Source organism: Mobula hypostoma, chromosome 1, assembly GCF_963921235.1.
Source record: "Mobula hypostoma chromosome 1, sMobHyp1.1, whole genome shotgun sequence".
Lineage (NCBI taxonomy): Eukaryota > Metazoa > Chordata > Chondrichthyes > Myliobatiformes > Myliobatidae > Mobula > Mobula hypostoma.
This window is the reverse complement of record NC_086097.1, coordinates 211,847,423-211,870,939: the sequence shown is the minus strand read 5'-3', so window position 1 is coordinate 211,870,939 and position 23,517 is coordinate 211,847,423. Positions and strand designations below refer to the sequence as shown.

At 43.0% G+C, this 23,517-nt stretch overlaps 1 pseudogene; it reads right to left on the bottom strand.

Annotated features, from left to right (window-relative positions):
• LOC134349212 (uncharacterized) lies at nucleotides 1–23,517 on the bottom strand (annotated as a pseudogene).

The window sequence follows — 23,517 nt, the reverse complement described above, 5'->3', positions numbered from 1 at the left end:
CTAGGTCCCCAGCGTAGGGCTCCGGTTCAGGTACATACAGCGCTCAAGAGGATGTGTTGCTGACCCAAGGGGCGTAGCCATCCCAGGCTGTGCGGTTTGGTCAGACGGGGTTCCTGGAAGGGACGGAGTAAGGGAAGAGGATACCCGGTCAACCTGCTCACTGACCTTCCTTACATTCATGAACAGCGCACGAAGGTTTTCCGTGACCTCTCTGAGCAGTTGGTCATGGGCGCCCAGTCGGTAGCCCTGGCTGGCGAGGGCCTATTGCACGGGGTCCGTGTTCACTGGGTTCATTCTGGCCAGTTCGTTCTGTTGCAAGGATGTGGCTGGGGACGAACCCAAGGGCAGGACACAGGCACGGAGACAGGGTTGTGAGGCGTTAGCGCAGCCGCGAACATGGAACAGGTATTCAGGAGAATCTTTACACGGAGACAAGGTTTACATAGATTATCCTGGGAATGGTGCGGAGCTTAGAACTGACAGTCCTAAGGAGTCAGGAAACAAGGTTTACACACACTAGAATAGACCAACGAACTGGTGAAACATGACAGTGACGCCAGGGTTCTTATTCCCAGTTCGCTGATGGAAAGCAGGTGTGCTGTAATTAATGAAAACTGGGAACAATTGGAAATCAGACGAGGGGATTAAGACCTCATCAAGGAGGTAATAGCAAGATGGGGTATTGCCAGACGGGACAATGACAGAGGGATTCAGCCCAAAACGTCGACTGTTCTTCTTTCCATAGATGCTGAGTTCCTCCTGGATTTTGTGTGTGTTGCTTGGATTCCCAGCATCTGCAGATTTTCTCTTGTTTGTGACACTCACCATTGATGGTTTGCTGCTAAAGGACTCCACACACTTCATTCCTGCTTCAATGCACACCAAAATCATTTGTCAAATCCAGCAAGGACATAAAGACATCAAAAATGTCACCTAAAAGATCAGCAATCCATGTGGTGGTCTGGTCTGAGCACAAAGCTGGGAGGTTATGTAAAATAATGTGAAACATGCATAAAACTACACAAAAATCATGCTGAACCTCTCTCTCCCACAGAATTCCCAGACGTTCCATGGCAAATTGCAGGCACAGACATTTTCTAAGTGAAAAAAGACAAATATCTCCTGACTGTGGATTACTACTCAGGCAATGTTGAGGTGTCCAGGCTGTCCTCTACACCCTCAGAGCAGTTATACAGCGCCTGAAAGCTGCATTCGTTCACCATGGAATACCAGGGACACTTGTCAGACAATGGTCCACAATTCAGCTGCTCAGGATTCAAAGCCTTTGCTAGGGACTATGAGTTCAAACACCAGACAAGCAGTCCACAGTACCCACAGGCAAATGGAGCAACAGAAAGAGCAGAGCAAACTGTTAAGAGTCTCCTACTGAAGGCAAAGGACCCCTACAAAACACTGCCAGCTTATCGCTCCATGCCTCTTGTAAATGTCTACAGTCCATCAGAGCTGTCAATGGGTCAGAGACAGAGAACAAGCCTGCCTGTTATTCCTTCCCTTCTCCAACCTCACTTAGCGGACTCAGACAAAGTGAGAAGTTTTGAGACAACACAGCGTGAGAAAATGAAGAGCATACGTGATCTCATTTATGGAGCAAAACCTTTGTTGCTGCTCAGGAGTGGTAAAGCTGTTTGGGTTTCAGACCAATCTACCAAGGGAACAATAGTCCAGCAGCATGCACCACAATCATTTGTGATCAGAGCACCACAAGGTGAAATCAGGTGCAACAAAAGATAGGGAAAGAAATAGAGTGGCCTGCTCCTTATGACCAGGACCACCTACCTGAGGTGGACACACCTGTTCAGGAATCTCCACCCCTCCAACACTTCCAGGAACCTATAGTAGGTTGGGCTTTTTACTTGTCCCATTACAGAGATATACTTCATACCCTAATAGCTTAGGGTAGGTGACTAAAAAGGCAGAATAATTATCTCACTTTTCCTGGGTGTTCAGGTCATCTATCCTAACCTCTGTTATATTTAGTGTCTTATAAAAAAAGAGTTCTAATGTTGAAAACATTTCACAAAATGAGACTGTTCTTAAAAAAAGGAATTGGCAAAAAAAGGAGGGAGAGAGAGGGACAGAGGGAAAGAGGGAGAGAAGGGGAAGAGAGAGAGAGAGAGGGAGAAAGAGAGAGGGAGAGAGAGAGTGAGGGAGAGAGGGAGAGAGATAATCCTGGCAATTCTATTTTATAAGTCATGTGCTGTGGGCAAAGTGAACAGAATCACTCAATTTCAGTGACTATAATTTCAATGCAGTTCTATAGACAAGAAGTGCATTCCTCTTTTTTCAAGAATGGGAGATAGAAACATAGAAACATAGAAAATAGGTGCAGAAGTAGGCCATTCGGCCCTTCGAGCCTGTACTGCCATTCAGTATGATCATGGCTGATCATCCAACTCAGAACCCTGCACCAGCCTTCCCTCCATACCCCCGATCCCCGTAGCCACAAGGGCCATATCTAACTCCCTCTTAAGTATAGCCAATGAACTGGCCTCAACTGTTTCCTGTAGCAGAGAATTCCACAGATTCACCACTCTCTGTGTGAAGAAGTTTTTCCTAATCTCGGTCCTAAAAGGCTTCCCCCTTATCCTCAAACTGTGACCCCTCGTTCTGGACTTCCCCAACATCTGGAACAATCTTCCTGCATCTAGCCTGTCCAATCCCTTTAGGATTTTATACGTTTCAATCAGATCCCCCCTCAATCTTCTAAATTCCAACGAGTACAAGCCCAGTTAATCCAGTCTTTCTTGGTAATGGTAATGGTAATTATTTGTGTTATTCCTAGGCCACTCGGTTAGCCACTCCCACGTGAGAAGAGTTCACATATTGTACACGCAGCGTTATCAATGAAGTTCATTGAAAAACCATAGAAACCATAGAAAAACTACAGCACAGAAACAGGCCCTTTGGCCCTTCTTGGCTGTGCTGAACCATTTTCTGCCTAGTCCCACTGACCTGCACATAGACCATATCCCTCCATACACCTCCCATCCATGTATCTGTCCAATTTATTCTTAAATGTTAAAAAAGAACCCGCATTTACCACCTCGTCTGGCAGTTGAGTATCCTGCAAGGCTGGCCTGCTGGTGAGGGCTCTGCACTATCCCTCAATATCAAACACAACAAGCTCTGTTAACGTAGACAGGAATGTGTGCACCACCCCATTTCCTGAAGTCAGTGACCAATTCTTTTGTTTTGCCGATATTGATGAAAAGGTTGTTGTCATGACTAAGCTCTCCATTTCCTTGTTAGAGCAGAATCTGGTTAGGCAGTCATGCATGTGTAGTATGGGGAATATACTCAGCACAGTGCACTCATGACTGCGTGGCCAGATTCTACTCTAATTCCATCTACATACAAGTCTGCAGATGATACCAGGCTTGGATCTCAAATGATGATGAGTTAGAGTACAGGAAGGAGAGGTGTTGCTTTCTATCCTTCTGATTGTGGTCTGTTGGCCAGGAAGTCAAGAGTGCATTTGCAGAGTGAGTTGTTGAATTTGATGATGCGTTTGCTTGAAATTATGGTATTAGTGAAAGCAGAGATGTAATGATTCTACAATAGACTAATGTAGGTGTATTCACTGTCCAGATGCTCCAGAGATGAGCTTGTCCATGGAGATTGTGTCCACTACTGACCTATTTCAGCTCCAGGCAACTTGCAATGGATCAAGTCTCCTTAAGTCTTGTGTTAATTGGAAATGATGGCTTTGCATCCAAGTCTTACTGTAAATCAAAAAGCTTACAGTTTTGAAACGTATATGAATATCAAGAGTAACAGGATTACATACAATTTCTGAGATTACTTAAACACTAGATGGCAGGCAACAACTATATAAGAATAAGGCATATTTGCCATATAACTGCATGTGACCACATTAACAGCGAGCTGTAGTGCAGACGATTGGATGATTTCTCCAGTCATGCAGCTTGGTGATCACACAACATGTGTCTTCTTGTCCATTTCTCACACCCAATGAAGTCCATCTTCACATGGCTTCAGTTGATTCACGAGGCACAAGAATCTCAAAACATGATCTGTCATCTTTATCCATAGGCTTCTCACAGAATGTCTTTCCGCAACTTTCTATAAGATACTTCTGTATTCCAGAGAGGACAAGAAATAATAACTTTAATGCAATTAAATATTGTTTATAGCCAATGTTTATATACTACATTCTCTCCCTGTTGTCTCAGAAACAGTAACGGAAAATTAACAAGTATGTAAATACAGTGGAATCTGGTTAATTGGGACACATCGGGACCAACGTGTTTTGACCCAATTAAGTGGCTGCCTCAATTATCCAAAGTTTCATGGAAATAGTTAAAAAGGTATTAAAGAAGACAAACTACAATTTAACTGTATGTCTCTGAAGGTTCTCAGTCATCCATAGCATTGTATATCAAACAATATACCTACAAACACACTCCGACAGAAACTGGTCCATCTCAAGGATCTTACACCCAAACATAAACAGAGGAATATTGTACAATAGGTTTCAATAGATTTCAATAGGTACATTTAATGTCAGAGAAATGTATACAATATACATCCTGAAATTCTTCTTCATCACAAACATCTACGAAAGCAGAGGACTGCCCCAAAGAATGAGTGACAGGTAAATGTTAGAACCCCAAAGTGCAGCCCTTCCCCCCGGTCTCCTCCCTCACACACAAGCAGGAGCAAGGCAACGACACTTGTCCCCCACCGAGCACTCAAGCATGCAGCAAAGCATCAATAAACACACTGACTTGCAGTACCCCAAAGTCTACTCATTCATCCAGTAATTTGACATACCACAGGATCTCTCTCTCTCTCTCTCTCTCTCCTTAATAAGGGAAATAGAGGTGTTCCCATTTCACAGCAAGAGAGAACAAACAAGTCACTGATTTATGATGTTAAAAGTCCATTGCGTTGCCTTTTTCAAGCTCTATGCCCAGAGAGCTCAGGTCTCTTGACACACAGCCCACGGCATCTAACCCGCTGCTCCCGATATCCCATATTCTCCCGTGATGCCTCAGTCAGGTGCACCGGCCTTGAATCAGCCCATCTCCAGAGCCACGAAAATCCAGCACCCTGAAGGCACACTGGTCTTCCAGGCCGTGTCCTTGGGATATAAAAAAAGTGGCCGGAGTGAGGCCTTGAGAGTGAGTCCCATTCCCACAAAAAACCGAAGTCAGAGTGTAACTCAAGATCAGGGTCTTTAAAGGAACCTTGAAAAAGAAAAAAAGAGATAGAAATAGAGCTGTTTCCGGAGATGCAAGCAAAGCAGTTGCCGTTAAGTGCCATCATCGCTTCGCTCCCAATGCAATGAGAACTGCCAGGTCCGTATATTGGTGAGACAAAACAACCACTTCAGAAACGGATGGCCCAATATAGGAGGGCTAATGCCTCAGGTCAAGACTCAGTTGTACATCTACACCTAAAGGACAAGGGACACTCCTTTGATGATAACAATGGGCACATTTTGGACAGGGAGGACAGGTGGTTTGAAAGAGGGGTTAAAGAAGCCATTTTTTTCAAACTAGAAAACCCATCCCTGAACTGCGGGGTGGGGTATGACATCACTTAAAACTACTTACAATACAGTCCTAACATCTATGTCCTGGTGTCTCCAGAACATTTCAAACCTCCATTCATGCAAAGATAAGACTATTGACCCTCTCATTACCTCTATGTCTCTTAATGACCCTCATGTGATTGCTATACCTTTAAACAACTCACAGAGTTTGTAAACTGGAAAACTACCCACCATGGATTAGATCTGAAGAAGCCTCTCAGGTGAGTGGCAACGCAGTAAGTCCAATTGCCTTGATTTACTACTGCTTGGTATACCATTTAACACACACACACACACACACACACACACACACACAAAATGCCGAAAGAACTCAGCAGGCCAGGCAGCATCTATGGAAAAGAGTACGGATGACGGCCTGAAACGTTGACTGTACTGTTTTCCATAGAGGTTGCCTGGCTTGCTGCGTTCCTCCAGTATTTTGTGTGTGTTGCTTGGATTTCCGGCATCTGCAGATTTTCTCTTGTTTATGATTGATATACTATTTAACTGATTTCCACGTTTCTGCACATATGCATCTGCACTACCCTTCTTGTCATGTGCTTTCTTAATGTGGTGCCTGCACTTCCATTGAGACAACCAACTATCTGTTGCTATAAAATCTTCATGACCCTGCTTCTTAGCTAGCTCCTCCAACATTTTTTTTTAACATTGGTCCACTGACATGCACACCTTGTGCAGTTACAATAGAAAACCATTGTTTGAGGGCTTCTTCAACACCTGGATCCTTACCTTCACGTTTTCATTTTTTGGGATGTTCCTTGATGTCCTTTGCATAATGCCATTCTTCTCTAAGCACGGTGTAGTGTCTAATTAGTGTCGAAGTGCACTTGACTGACTGCCTCCTGCCCCATTTAAGCAGCATAGCATCCCATAGCATATCATAAAGAGGAGAATCCTGGCTATTTTCTCGATTTGTTTTTGTTCTTTAAGAATTGTCTCAAATAAGTGGCTGCCCCAAGAAAACGATGGTCCAGTTAACCGGAATCCACTATATATCTCATTTTATGCTACCTGATTCATTGCTTTGTATTCTATCCATGTTGTCAGTATTGCTTGTGTTCCCCGTGTGGTTAATCGATTCTTCAGACTATTGACTCATTGAAACTCACATCAGCAACATCACAGTCTTATATCTTGCTCTGAACAGTTTCATCAATGCTGTGTTTGCTGAATACCAACTGAAGCTGAATTCCTTATTTTTCCTGCTATATTTGACACAGTTTGCACTAATTCTTAACAGCAAAATAACCATGCTTTGGAATGATGTAGTTGAGTATTGGTGATTCATTTTGGCACTGTTAATCTAACACATGCTGATCCAAGTTCTTTCTCAAGCAAAGAAAATGAAAACTCTTTATAAAACTGGCATTGTTCTTTGTTCATTTGAGTCTAAGATACAACTACCTTGATTGATATACTACAGAATTCTTAGCAAGAGTGGCAAATTTTAAAGACTTTGTGAAAATGGAAAGGGAGTGAAGGCCTTACTTATAAGCTAGTTGTGACTCTGCCAATTTCATTGGCTCACATTTTCAAAATCGAAAACAGATGTTCATGATATGTTGGTCTTTATTTCAAGACATCTAGAACACAAATTTAAAGAAGAGATGTTTAGATTATACTGAGTAGTATAGTCATGGATCTCTAAACAGGCCTTTCAGCCCACTAAATCTCGGCAATTACTTACATGAGTCTCGTTTTATTCCCACCACATTTTCAAAATCTTCCTCCAGATTTGTACCACACATTTACATATTGGGGGGCACTTTACAACAATCAATTAATCTATCAACTTGGACATCTCTGGGATGTGGGAAACTGGAGCATTTAAGGGAAGTACATGCAGTCACAGGAGGTTGCTGGAATCTGGAGCAGCACACAAAAAGCTGGAGGAGCTCAGGGAGTCAGACAGCGTTCAAAGCGAGAAATAAATTGTTAGCACTTCATGTCGAAAGCCTTCGTCCGTACTAATAGAGGAGAGATAGTCAGTGATAAAGTGTGGAGAGTAAGAGCTGATAAGCGATAGACAGATCCAGGTGGATGAGAAAGGCTGACGATAGGCAGAAGAGTATCAAAAATTACCCTAGAGGAAATGAAAAACTACAGATTAAGCAATTAATAAGCTCAAAGAAATGCATGTTAGTGAAAACAAAACAGACACTCTGAAATCACTGGGAATGATATACAGTGAATTCCCAAGACCTACATCCTACGTTTTAAAGGACGTCACAGAAAAAATACATCCAGTGACTGTCATTCCAAAATTCCATTAATGCTAGAAAGTTTCCAAAAATCGGAAGCTAGCAAATACAGCTCCAGTCTTCCTGGATGTGAAAACAGAGAAACACAGACTAGTAGGCTGAAGATTAGTAGGTAAAATGTTCAATTTATTTTTTTCATTAAACAAAATTAAAGTGCACAGAGTTAGGGAGTATTATACTGCAACACACATCAAAGTTGCTGGTGAACGCAGCAGGCCAGGCAGCATCTCTAGGAAGAGGTACAGTCAACATTTCAGGCCGAGACCCTATACTGCCATGGATTTCGAATTTTGTTAAGAAGCAGAAAGTAAATGGTTTGGGGGGTTATGGCAAATGCGGTACTGCAAAGATCAGTGCAGGGCGCAGTTATACACAACCCACATCAATGATTTGTATCAGGACTTAAGTGAAAACTATCCAACTTTGCTGATGATACCAAGTGGGTTGGCAGTATGGACTGTCAAGGGATGCACAGAGGTTTCAGTGAGATTGGAGATGTCATGCTCCAGTAATAAAGGGGCCCAATGAATCTGCATTGTTTACAGGTAAGAAAGAATATGGTAGTGATAAAGGAATTGCAACAAAGGTTAATTAGTCTGATTATAAAAATGGGAGGGTTTTTTTCTAAACATCATTTTCAGTAACATGGGAATCTGAGCAGTTATTGCCTATCCCTAAATGCCTTTAAGAAAGTGATGGTGAGTTCCAGCTGAACTGCTTCACAACTTCTGCTGTTTTCCTTAATGGTATGGTTCTAATTTATGTACGAATTTATCTATCTATTTACTTACTTACTTACTTACACAATTTGGCTTCTTTTGCAAACTGGTTGTCAGTCTTTGTTCAAAGGTTCAAAGATTAATTTATTGTCAAAGTATACAGATCTGAAATTCTTCTTCTTCAGATGGCACAGAACTAAGGAAGAAAAGAATGGCAGCATGATCATCAACCCCAAAATCCCCCTCCCCACACAAAAAATAAACAAAAATGGAGCAGGCACACTGATCCCCAAATCCCTCTCCCCCACACACAAAAAGAGAAAAATCAAATGAAAAAAAAAACAGAGAATATAAAAAAACTTTTAGAATGAAAAAGAAGTCCATAATCCAAGTCCATATCCTAAATGCTGAAAACCTGTATAGTTTTTCATGAAATCTATTGTATTACTTTATTTTTCTGTAAATGCCTACAATGAAATTAATCTCAAGGTAATAAATGGTGACATATACTTACTTTGACAATAGATTTATTTTGAACTCTGAACTAATTTTAAGATGATACATTCATGTTCTTAATACATCCATCGAGTATTAGTTTATATTTGCTGTGTATATACTATTATCTTATTAGCTATCTTAAATAAGGTGATTTATCTAGTTTCTGTACACAAGGAAATGCAAGTCATATTTTGAAAAGTGTCATAGAAACATAGAAAATAGGTGCAGGAGTAGGCCATTCGGCCCTTCGAGCCTGCACCGCCATTCAGTATGATCATGGCTGATCATCCAACTCAGAACCCTGTACCTGCCTTCTCTCCATACCCCCTGATCCCTTTAGCCCCAAGGGCCATATCTAACTCCCTCTTAAATATAGCCAATGAACTGGCCTCAACTGTTTCCTGTGGCAGAGAATTCCACAGATTCACCACTCTCTGTGTGAAGAAGTTTTTCCTCATCTCGATCCTAAAAGGCTTCCCCTTTATCCTCAAACTGTGACCCCTTGTTCTGGACTTCCCCAACATCGGGAACAATCTTCCTGCATCTAGCCTGTCCAATCCCTTTAGGATTTTATACGTTTCAATAAGATCCCCCCTCAATCTTCTAAATTCCAACGAGTATAAGCCTAGTTCATCCAGTCTTTCATCATATGAAAGTCCTGCCATCCCAGGAATCAATCTGGTGAACCTTCTTTGTACTCCCTCTATGGCAAGGATGTCTTTCCTCAGATTAGGAGACCAAAACTGCACACAATACTCCAGGTGTGGTCTCACCAAGGCCTTGTTCAACTGCAGTAGTACCTCCCTGCTCCTGTACGCGAATCCTCTCGCTATAAATGCCAGCATACCCTTCGCCTTTTTCACCGCCTGCTGTACCTGCATGCCCACTTTCAATGACTGGTGTATAATGACACCCAGGTCTCGTTGCACCTCCCCTTTTCCTAATCGGCCACCATTCAGATAATAATCTGTTTTCCTGTTTTTGCCACCAAAGTGGATAACTTCACATTTATCCACATTAAATTGCATCTGACATGAATTTTCCCACTCACCTAACCTATCCAAGTCACCCTGCATCCTCTTAGCATCCTCCTCGAGTGATTAAATTATGATTAGTTGAAAATATTGATGAGATATGATTGAACGTAGGCTAATGTAGGTGAGGTACAAATTAGCAATATTGCAGTAGAATGGTAGAATAAATTTGAGATGCTGAATGGCCAACTGCTGTCCCTATATTCTTAAATTGCAATGCCCTGACTATATCATGTGAAAACTCCTTTGTGGGCAAAGAACAACTGAACTGCACGGTGCCAAGCTTTATGGTCCAGATATTCTTCAAAATGTCTGTGTGGTACAAATCTGACCTTGCCTGATATGAAGACTTCGTTCATGTTTTAAAAGTCAGTGTAGTATCTGCTGAAATGTCAATGTAGTTCATGTACTCTATTCATTGAAATGCAGCTTCAACCTACCACTCTCCTACTGAGAATTTACAATACCTTTTGAGCCATCTGACAACCAGACCAGAATGTTTTGTTTCTAAAAGCTGCAGAGGCTAGAAGTCAGTAAATGCTGGAAATGTTCAGGTTGGGCACTTGTGTGCAGAGAGAAAATGGGTTAATGTTTTATGTTAATGACTTGTTTCAGGTCATTTCATTGATCTGAATTGATAACTCTTTCTTTCTCCACCCCATGTTCCCTCACCTGTGAGCTTACAGCTTTTACTGTTTTCAAGTGTTTTCTTTGCTGCCTTTTGCCTCCAAGTAGTCAGCCAAAGTGAGCGCTTGAGACTCTGTTGGAATCTAGGTGGACTTGAAGAGTTGGGATAAACAACACAGAGAGATAACTGAACAAGAACTGTTCAAGTACTAAAATCTTTGAGAAAATTTTATGTCAAAATGTCAGTCATTGGGTTGGTTGTCTCCTTCAAATTTCATATTGAACAGCAGCAGCAAAGTTACAAAATAAGGAATCATTACTTATTACAAAATGTTTCTTTTTTCCATACATTAGGTAGAGTCACTGACTCTGCTCGGGTCATTGGTCATCATCCTCTCTTGATTTGTTTTTTCTTATTAAGTAATTGAACAGCATACTCCCTTGACTGACAGAAGCTGCAGCCCTAATGTTCACTAGTGACTAATTTGCTGCGTAATTAACTAGTCTTCATTTTGACACAGCAATTTTCTTTCCTTCTCAGTTAAAGCCAATAATACCAGTGCAATAGATTCATTCCAAAAAAACCCCAATGAACAGTACAATATGACATGCATATTGTGACAAATCTTCAGATTTTCTGAAGTACATTTCAAAGTCAAAGACAAATTTATTATCAAAGTTATATATTACCATATACTACCTTGAGCTTCATTTTTATGCAGGGATTTACAGGAAAATAAAGAAATACATTCGAGTACAAACTGGACAAAAAAACTTGGATCAGTTGGTGGGAACATCAAATTAAACCACTTAAAAATAAAGTTAATACATTGGATTTGTATTTAATCTAAAAGCTGAATCAAAAACAAAATGTTCTGCAATGATTTTATTGGAGTGGAGAGCATATTCTGACATTTCATTAACAAAAAAAGCACACAAAGCCAAAATTTACAAATAAGTGATTCTGTTGGTGAGCATGAAGGAACTCAGCTGGAGCCCAATGGGTCCTACAATTTCTAGACTCTTAATATTCCTGCACTAAGATGCTTGGCCTGCACAATTCTTGTATTCCCAACGTACATTCCTGGTTGCTGAAACATCAGACCAGAACAAAAATGAAACAAATTGCTTATTGAGAATGATTATTGCAATGAAGGAAAGGACACACTATTGGGAAATTTGTACCTTGTGAAAGAGATTTTGAGGCTTTTTCCCCCAGGGATCTGAGTATATGGCAGAGTAGTTTATTACTCTATTCTCAGCCTCTTCCAGTTGATATTCTGATTCTCAAAGGATTTTCTCCTGATTGAGATAGTAACTTCCATTAAAATAAATTAAAAAGAAGGGCAAGTAGCATATACAAACAAGAGAAAATCTGCTGTTGCTGGAAATCCAAGCAACACTCACAAAATGCTGGAGGAACTCTGCAGGCCAGGCAGCATCTATGGAAAAACATACAGTTGACATTTCAGGCCGAAACCCTTCGGCAGGACTGGAAGATACAACCATCTTCAGGGTAGGCATCCCTGGAAGAGACTTTGCAGTGTAGTAATCCAATCACAAACAAGAGAAAATCTGCAGGTGCTGGAAATCCAAGCAACACGCACAAAATGCTGGAGGAACTCAGCAGGCCTGGCAGCATCTATGGAAAAGAGTACAGTTGACATTTTGGGCCAAAACCCTTCCTGAGTCCTGCCGAAGAATGTGTTTGAGAGGGGACTGGTAAACTCAAAGACATGAAGGCCAGAATAGAATTGAGTAAAGCAGCAACACCAAGATTAAATAAAGCGCATCCAATGCCTTATGCACTACGTCCTAAAGTGGATGCTGAACTTTGGGGATTGGAGGCATCTGGAATTCTTTCCAAGTTTGAGTGGAGAGATTGGGCCACGCCCATTGTCCTGGTGATCAAGAAAGACAAGGTCAGAGCTGTTCACATATGTGGGGATTTCAAAGTGAGCATCAACCCAATGCTACATACTGCGCGGTATCCCCTGCCATGAATAGAAGACAGTTTTTTTTTCATCTTTGGTAGGTGGGGAGAAGTTTTCAAAGATTGACTTGTCATAAGCCTATCTGTAAATGGAGATTGCGGAGTCAAGCAGGAAGTCCCTCACAATCAACACTCAACTGATTGACTGAGAGGCCTTTAGTCTAGTATGTTGAATAAAGAAGTTCCACCACTACCTCTATGGACAAAAGTTTACACTAGTGACAGGTCACCAGCCCATTGTGTCCATTTTCAATCCCAGGAAGGGAATCCCAGTGACGACTGCTAGCCAGTTCCTAGGATCGCACTCTTATGACATAGAATTCAAGGGTACCAAACAACACAGCAACACTGATGGCTTGTCATATATTTCACTGTTGACAACTGATGAAGGAAAGTCTTCATACTCAGACCCAGCAGAAGTGTTCCACACTGCATTGGTGGACCAGTTGTTGGTAACAAATTCCGAAATACAGAGGGAAACCAGGAATGACCCGACATTGTCAAAAGTCTGTGAAATCACCATGCAATGATAGCCAGCTCATGGTAACCCTATGTTTTCAGAGTTCTTAGTGAGATAAGACCAACTGTTAGTATGTCTAAGAATGCTGATGCGTGGATCTCGTATTGTGGTTCTCTCTAAACTGCCCACCAGAGTTTTAGAGAATCTGCATGAAGCTGGGTACAGTCAGGATGAAGAGCCTTGCCCAGGGCAACATGTGGTGGCCAGGAATAGATCAACCAATTGAAAGCTTAGCCAAAAGCTGTTTGGGTTGCCAAAAAGATCAAAATGCACCCCCACATGTACTGTTACATCTGTGGGAGTGGCCGCTATCACCATGGCAAGGAGTAGATATTGACTTTGCTGGGCCTCCCTTGGACTCCAGGTTTCTGATTGCTGTGGATGCTCGTTCAAAGTGGCCGGATGTTCTACCACTGAAGTCAAACACCTCAACAAAGACTGTATCCGCTCTGAGGACTATCTTCGCCAGAAGCGGCTTACCAAAACAAATTGTGAGTGACAACGGACCACAATACATGTCAGAAGAATTCCGACCGTTCATGAAGAAAAATGGCGTCAGACATCTCAAGTCAGCTCCTTACCACCCAGCAATGAATGGGTTCGCTGAAAGGTTCATTCAAACCTTCAAGAAGTCCATTAAAGTGATGGACAAGAAAGATATTTCTCTACAGCACAAGGTGGACAACTTCCTTTTTGTCTATTGGAACTCTGTTCACGCAATGACATATCAAACACCTGCAATGCTGTTCATGAACAGGAATCTGAGATCTTGCATAGACGTCCTGAAACCAGACCTATGGAGGTAAGTGCAGAATAAACAGTTCATCCAGTTGCCAAGTGATGCAGCAGAGAGTTTTGAGACTGGACAAGAAGTTCTAGCATGTGATTACTGAGAAGACACCAGGTAGGATAGCTACAAGAATCAGACCACTGATGTACGCAGTGGATGTTGAGATCAGACATGGAGACGTCATGTGGACCAGAGACAGAATGCTCAACCAAAGAACACACCCGAGTCGATTGCATCCAACGAGCCGGACACATTATAATCACTGGACTTACCTCCCAGTGATGATGTCACTTCCAGCAACATGACAGCAGAAACAGAGAATGTTGTCATAGACAAGACACCTACCAAAGCTGATGGCACTCAACAGGTCCAGAGGCATGACGAGAATATGATTGTTGACAAGAAACTTCCCAAACCTGATGCCGCTCCACTGGTCCAGATGCGCTATCCTGAAAGAAACAGAGCGCCAGCCAAAAGTCTGAATGTTTAGAACTGTGAAGTTAGTGTAGACTGTTATTGCGTAAGCATATTTATTTGGAATATGGGTGATGAAAGGGAAATTAAATGTTTTGTACGCCGCCCCCCTTAGCACTAAGTATTGATCTGTTGTCTGTGCCTGCATATTGATCTGTTGTCTATGTATATGCATTGCTCTCTCTTTCCCTTGTTGCAATATGAATACACCAGTTAAAGACCATAGATCATAAGACAAAGAAGCTGAATTAGGCCATTTGGCCCATCGAGTTTGCTCCACCATCCAGTCATGGCTGATCCTTTATCCCGTCCTCAGCTCCTCTCCCCGGCTTTCTCCCCGTAACCTTTGACACCATGTCCAATCAAGAATCTTTCAATCTCTGCCTTAAATACACCCAATGACCTGGTCTCCACTGCTGTCGGTCACCCCTTCTGGCTAAAGAAATTTCTCCGCACCTCTGTTTTGAATGGATGCCCCTCTATTCTGAGGCTAGACCCTCTTGTCCTAGACTCCCTCACCATGGGAAACACGCTTTCCACATCCACTGCCTAGGCCTTTCAACATTTGAAAGGTTTCAGTGAGATCCCCTCTTTTCATTTGAAATTTGTTTGCTCCACTGAAATATTGCTACATCAGACTTTTCTTTCTTCCTATCAAGTTTCAAGCTGAACTCAAACATATTGTGATCAGTGTCTCCTAAGGGTTCTTTTACCTTAAGCTCCTTAATTGCCTCTGGTTCATTACATAACACCCAATCCAATATAGCTGATCCCCTTGTAGGCTCAACAACAAACTGCTCTAACAAGCCATCTCATAGGCATTCAACAAACTTTCTCTCTTGAGATCCATTACCAACTTGATTTTCCCAATCGCCCTGCATATTAAAATCTACCATGTCTATCATAACATTGCCTTTTTTACACGCCTTTTTCTATTTTCCATTGTAATCTGTGGTCCATATCCCAGGTACTGTTTGGGGACCTTTATATAACTGCCATCGGGATCCTTTTACCCTTGCTGTTTCTTAACTCAACCCACAAAGATTCATTATCTTCTGATCCTATGTCACATCTTTCTACTGATTTGATGCCACTTTTTACCTTTAGAGCTGTCTCCCATGTGTGTGCTCTTATTTAATTGATATGTTGTTGTGCACAGACACAACAGAAGCATTGTCGCAGGAAAGCAGCATCCATCATCAGGGACCCCATCACCCAGTACATGCTCTCTTCTCGCTGCTGCCATCAAGAAGAAAGTGCAGGAGCTCAAGACTCACACCACCAGGTTCAGAAACAGTTATTACCCCTCAGCTATCAGGCTCTTGAACCAGAGAGGAGAACTTCACTCAACTTCACTTGTCCCATCACTGAACTTGCCACAACCTATGGACACACTTTTAAGGACCTCTGGTCTCATGTTCTTGATATTTATTGCTTATTTATTTGTTATTATTATTTCTTTCTTTTCTTTTGTATTTACATAGTTTGTTGTCTTTTGTATGTTTGTCGTCTGCCTTGTTGGGTGTGATCTTTCATTGATTCTATTATGGTTATTGGATTTATTCAGTATCCCACAGGAAAGTAAATCTCAGGGTTGTATATAGTGACATATACAATACATACTTTGGTAATAATTTTACTTTGAACTTCCTTCATCATGATAGAGAGCTGAGGAATTGAGCTGAAGAATGATTTAAACACACACTTTGATCTCCACACAGCAAGAGTGCATTTCTGGGGATCACAGACATCCAAGACTCTTTCTTCATTGGGTTCTCACTTCCAAGAACAGTTACTACTCGACTACACCTAGGTCTTCTTTATCCAGGCCTGGAAGGTGTATGGTATTGGTATTGGTTTGTTATTATCTCATGTACCAAGACACAGTGAAATGCTTGTCTTGCATACTGTTCATCCACATCAAATCCAGACACAGTGCATTGAGGTAGAAAGAGGTAAAAAGAGGTAAAACAATACCAATACAGAATAAAGTGTAAAAGCTACAGAAAAAGTGCAGTGCAGGTAAATAATGAAGTGGAAGGTCATAACAAGGTGGATGGTGAGGTCAGGTCCACATCATCATACATTATATCATAAGACCATAAGATATAGGAGCAGAATTATGCCATTTGGACCATTGAATCTGCTCCTCCATTTCATCATGGCCTATCCACTTTCACTCTTGTCCCCAATCTCCTGCCTTCTCACCATATCCCTTCAATAGACAGTAGACAATAGGTGCAGGAGTAGGCCATTCAGCCCTTCGAGCCAGCACCGCCATTCACTGTGATCATGGCTGATCATCCACAATCAGTACCCTTTTCCTGCCTTCGCCCCCATACCCCGTCACTCCACTATCTTTAAGAGCTCTATCTAACTCTTTTTTGAAAGTATCAAGAGAATTGGCCTCCACTGCCTTCTGAGGCAGAGCATTCCACAGAACCACAACCCTCTGTGTGAAAAAGTTTTTCCTCAACTCCGTTCTAAATTGTCTACCCCTTATTCTTAAACTGTGGCCTCTGGTTCTGGACTGCCCCAACATCAGGAACATGTTTCCTGCCTCTAGCATGTCCAATCCCTTAATAATCTTATATGTTTCAATCAGATCCCCTCTTATCCTTCTTAATTCCAGTGTATACAACCCCAGTCGCTCCAACCTTTCAACATATGACAGTCCCCCCATCTCAGGAATTAACCTCGTAAACCTACACTGCACTCCCTCAATAGCTAGAATGTCCTTCCTCAAATTTGGAGACCAAAACTGTACGCAATACTCCAGGTGTGGTCTCACCAGGGCCCTGTAAAACCGCAGAAGGACCTCTTTGCTCCTATACTCAACTCCCCTTGTTAAGAAGGCCAGCATGCCATTAGTTTTCTTCACTGCCTGCTGTACCTGCATGCTTACTTTCAGGGACTGATGTACAAGAACACCTAGATCTCATTGTGCTTCCCCTTTTCCTAACTTGACTCCATTTAGATAATAATCTGCCTTCCTGTTCTTACCACCAAAGTGGATAACCTCACATTTATCCACATTAAACTGCATCTGTCATGCATCTGCCCACTCACCCAGCCTGTCCAAGTCACCCTGCATTCTCATAACATCCTCCTCACATTTCACACTGCCACCCAGCTTTGTATCATCTGCAAATTTGCTAATGTTACTTTTAATCCCTTCATCTAAATCATTAATGTCTATTATAAGTAGCTGCAGTCCCTGCACCAAGCCTTGCGGTACCCCACTAGTCACTGCCTGCCATTCTGAAAGGACCCATTAATCCCTACTCTTTGTTTCCTGTCTGCCAACCAATTTTCTATCCATGTCAGTACCCTACCCCAATACCATGTGCTCTAATTTTGCACACTAACCTCCTATGTGGGACCTTATCAAAGGCTTTCTGAAAGTCCAGGTACACTACATCCACCGGCTTTCCCATGCCCATTTTCATAGTTACATTCCTAAAGAATTCCAGAAGATTAGTCAAGCATGATTTCCCCTTCGTAAATTCATGCCCTGACCAATCAAGAACTTATTAACCTCACCTTAAATATAATCATTGACTTGAACTCCACAGCTGAATTCCACAGATTCATCACTCTGGCGAAAGAAATTCTTCCCCATCTCCATTGAATTAGGTCCATTCAAGAGTCTGATAACAACAGGATAGAAGCTGTCCTGAGACTGGAGGTACTGTACGTGCTTTCATGCTTTTGTATTTCTTATCAGGATCATAATCTGGTCTAATGTCACTGATATACAGTATTTTGAGAAATTTGTTGCTTTCTGCCTGATTTGTGAGGTGAGAAGAAAGAATATCCGGTATTGAATTATCTGTTAGGATGAATAAGCTCTTCTTGGGCTTCCAGCTGGGTACAGGTATCAATTTTAACCAATGTTTTGATGACAAACTCTAATGTCAGTTAAAGTCCATACCTGTACCCAGCTAGAAGCCAGAGAAGAGTTTATTCATCATATATGCTGGGCAAACACTAGATCCGTTTTGACTGTTAGGAGTTACTCCTTGGTATTGTTTTCCATTTGCTTTCACCGTCTGAACGTTAATGAAAGCTCAATCCGTACACTGACAACGTTTCTGGCTGTAAACTCACGGACAACTTCATGGTGGATCTCTACTCCACTGGGCCAGGTCACAGCTGGGTCCCAGAATTTGCCTTGCAGTCACCCCCATACCCCGGGCTAGCTCCACATCTGCATCAACCATTGTGCGGGGTGGCCAGTGAATTCAAGGTGACACCACTGCGACTGCCTGTGAATTGTAGCTGTCCACTAGCATTGACTAGGGATTAGGTTGCCCTAGTTGGCCTTCTGAAAGCTAATGCAGTTCCTTTATCTTTTCAATAATCAGAAACATTTAGGAAAAAAATGAAATAATTTAAGAAATTAAAATCTATTAAATCAGAACTGAAAACAAAGTAAGTTATCCTAAACTACAATTAATTTATGTAAGTTAGTCAAAATAATAAAATCACATGAAAGAAAGCAGAGGAAAAACAATCACTTACTTTTGCTAATCTTTTTTAAGAGCAGTGTTAGATTTTCCAGTTGAGGGCACAAACCTGGAAATCAATGATGAGTCGGGTGTACCTGCATTTGGCTCGAATGTTTTACAGTTCTGCGCCACACTCCATAAGTACAGATGTCTAGAGTGCAATGTCTTGGCGATCATCAATGAAGGTACTAAAAAATGAGTTAACCATGATAAATGACCACTGCAGACAGACCCACAAAAGCCATATGCAAGATATCGTAGAATTCAATATTCTTGCCTGTGGAAGTGGGTAGATTAGATCTTTTAAAATCTTGGAAAGTTATATGAATTCACAGTATACCTTCTCTCAAGCCTCAATTTTATGGAGCCTAGTGCTATACAGAACTCAAACTTCATTAAAATTTTATGCAGGGTCATCATTACCATTTGACTTTGCGATAAATGATATAATTTTATGAGCTAGGGCTCTTAATCTCAAAGACCAGGGGCAGAATACAGTATGTCATTTCAAAGGTTAAGTACAATGAAATAAGGAAACAAATTTAAGCATTTAGAATTCTTACAGAAACATCTGCATGATGCTAAGCCAGGACACATCATCAGTGATGTTACCTGGGGTCGTCAGGTGTTTCGGGTCTTTCAACATTATACACCCTTGCCCAGGCGACCCGACTGGGGTTGATCAGACCCCGGCCTGTGCCCTAGCAGCAACCCACCGATCTGCCCTCTTTATCCAGCCATCTTGACACTTTCTCTGCTGCATCTGTGGTGGTAGAAATGACTCTCCTTCTTCTCTCTCCCGTGATTCCAAGTGCAGTGTATACTCTGCAGAGCGACTGGCCTGCAAAGCCACGACACCTGACCTCCATGGGCCAACACTTTGCTCTCCAGCCTCATCTTTGGCAGTTGTTCTTCAGATCTTCATACTTGGCTCTTTTCCGTTCGTAGACCTCCTCCACGCGTTCTTTCCATGGCACGGTAAGCTCAAGCGTAAGAACATGCTTCGATGAGTTGGACCACAACACAATGCCGGGCCGCAATGTAGTCTCTGTGATGTGGGGAGGAAACTGCAGCTGTTTTCCCAGGTCTGCTTTTAGCTTCCAGTCCTGCGCAGTGAAGAGCAACCCAGTTGCTTTCTGGTGTTCTGTTGGTCTTTCCCCCTCTTTGACAAAGCAGATGGTATTCTTGACCGGACTTGTTTTCCGGCAGATGTTAAGGGTGCTGCAGATTGTCTCGGCAATTGTCCGGAGGACCTGGTCATGCCGCCATTGATAACGGCCATCGGCAAGAGCTCTCGGGCAGCAGCTCAGAATATGCTCTAGCGTACCAGTCTTCTCAGAGAGGGGGCAAGCTGGTCGTTCTGCAAGGCCCCAGCAGTGCAGGTTGGATGGACTAGGAAGGACGTCATAAACAGCCTGGATAAGGAACTTGATGCGGTGTGGATCCACCTTCCAGAGATCGTTCCACGTGATCTTTCGCTCGATCACCTGCTCCCATTTGGTCCAGGATTCTTGCTGTTTCATTGCCACTGCTCTGCTGGTCCTCTCCTCCTGCACAGCTGCCCTTACTTCATTCTGGACCAGTTCTCGTCGCTCTTTCCCTTGTACTTTGTCAAAATGGGGGACTTCAAGGCTTCCAAGTCCAACTCTTCCCTTGACGACTGCCCCCACCAGCACTTTGTGGCGCAGTCGCGCCTCAGCTTCTTCCACTGCAGCTTCTGCTCTCCGCTTTCTTCCAGTTCTCACTGCCACTCTTGCTCCGGCAACCTTTGGATCTGAAGATTCCCAGAACTGCAGGTCCTCTCTTGCTCGCAAAACCTTGGACTCCTCCTCGATGGATTTCAAGGGGAGCCTCAATTTGCAGTTATTCCTGTACAGAGCGATGCCACTGATGTTCCTTGGTAAACCCAGCCATCTTCGCAGGAACCGGCTGACTACTCTCTCCAATTCAGCAACAGTGGAAATTGGAAACTCATGGAGAAGCAGTGGTCAGAGGATTCTGGGTAGTGTACAGTGCTGGTAAATCCATGCCTTAAACCGCCCTGGAAGGCCAGTCCTGTCAACCTCTCCCAACCATTGTTCAAACCACAGGTGTATCTTATTGCTGCCTTATCTCTGAGTGTTGCATCGAACATCTTTCCAAGACTTTTAACAGAGTTCTCTGTGATGGTAGGAATTGGAATGTCCTCAACAGAGAAACAAAATTTCCCCTGTACTCTCCCCTTCTTCAGCACTATAGATCTTGATTTTGCAGGCTTAAAGGACATCTTTGTCCACCTCATCAAACTCCCAGCCCCTTAAGAATCCAATTAGCACCAGGCACTGACTCCGTAGTGATAGTCAGATCATCCATGAAGGCTCGTATTGGTGGTTGGCGGGTCCCAGATCTTGATTTTGGGCCTCGACACTCTGGCTCTGCAGATTTTACCAGCATGTTCATTGCCAGGGTGAAAAGGATGACTGAGATGGTGCAGCCTGTGATGATGCCAATCTTCAGCCTGCACCAGTCTGATGTTATTGGCCCTGTTGAGACTCTCAGGTGGAACTCATTGTAGTAGTCCATCAGGAGGCCTCTGAATCCTTCAGGAACATGGTGCCTCTCCAGAGCATCTTCAACAACCTTGTGGGGGATTGACCCATAGGCATTGGACAAATCCAACCACGAAACCACTAAGTTACCCTTATTCTCTCTGGCCTCTCTCAGGAGCTGTGTGATGACTCCAGTGTGCTCCAAGCAGCGGGTACCCTTGGAACACCACCCTTCTGGATGGAGGTGTGGATGTAATTGTCCCTCAGGAAGTACTCTGTTAGGCGCTTTGCCACCACGATGAAGATCTTCCTTTCAACACTCAGCAAGGATATTATCCTAAACTGGCTGATATTCTCGGAGTTCTCTTCTTTTGGAACCCACACTCTGTTTGCATACTTCCATTGCTTGGGCACTTTGCCTCTCTCCCAGACGACCTTGAGGATTCTCCACAGCCGCCAGAGAGGCCGGGGCAGCGTTTGTAGATGTTGTAGGTGGAGCCACTCAGACCAGGAGCTGAGCCAGCTCTGGCTTTCTTGACTAGTCATAGTCATACTTTATTAATCCCAGGAGAAATTGGTTTTCGTTACAGTTGCTCCATAAATAATAAATAGTAATAGAACCATAAATAGTTAACTAGTAATATGTAAATTATGCCAGTAAATTATGAAATAAGTCCAGGACCAGCCTATCGGCTCAGGGTGTCTGACCCTTCAAGGGAGGAGTTGTAAAGTTTGATGGCCACAGGCAGGAATGACTTCCTATGATGCTCTGTGTTGCATCTCGGTGGAATGAGTCTCTAGCTGAATGTACTCCTGTGCCCAACCAGTACATTATGTAGTGGATGGGAGACATTGTCCAAGATGGCATGCAACTTGGACAGCATCCTCTTTTCAGACACCACCGTGAGAGAGTCCAGTTCCATCCCCACAACATCACTGGCCTTACGAATGAGTTTGTTGATTCTGTTGGTGTCTGCTACCCTCAGCCTGCTGCCCCAGCACACAACAGCAAACATGATAGCACTGGCCACCACAGACTCGTAGAACATCCTCAGCATCGTCTGGCAGATGTTATCGGACCTCAGTCTCCTCAGGAAATAGAGACGGCTCTGATCCTTCTTGTAGACAGCCTCAGTGTTCTTTGACCAGTCCAGTTTATTGTCAATTCAGATCCCCAGGTATTCGTAATCCTCCACTATGTCCACACTGACCCCCTGGATGGAAACAGGGGTCACCAGTACCTTAGCTCTCCTCAGGTCTACCACCAGCTCCTTAGTCTTTTTCACATTAAGCTGCAGATAATTCTGCTCACACCATGTGACAAAGTTTCCTACCGTAACCCTGTGCTCAGCCTCATCTCCCTTGCTGATGCATCCAACTATGGCAGAGTCATCTGAAAACTTCTGAAGATGACAAGACTCTGTGCAGGAGTTGAAGTCCAAGGTGTAAATGGTGAAGAGAAAGGGAGACAAGACAGTCCCCTGTGGACTACTTGCTGAACCTCCTTGAAGAGAGGCTCTTGAAGGTCGAAAGCCTCTGTTGGATCTGCAGGGGCGGTGAGGGCCTCACAGTCTCCCAGTTCAACTTCTCTGTCCGGGTTACTGAATGGTCCATCTGTTCCTTTGTGCAGGACAGCTTTCTGCTTCTCTTCTGACCCAGCAGCTGTTTGGTGAACTGAAATGGGTTACCGGTAAATGCAGATCTTTTCTGTGCTCTTTCTCTCCTGCGCCTCCGATGTTGCTCCGCTCTTCTCAGAGTTGTGAGCCTTTTCCTCAGCATCACACGCAGTTCTTCCAGTGGTGCCCTTTCCTCATGGTTTGCCAATTTATGTTGTTGCTTGAGCACCTTGAGTTCTTTCCGGATGTTGTGGATTTTGGTGGCTCTGTTGTTTTTAACATATGGCCCGCTTCTCTTCCTCAGCACCAAATCTTTCTGCTGCCACAGTTATGATCACTGTTGTCAT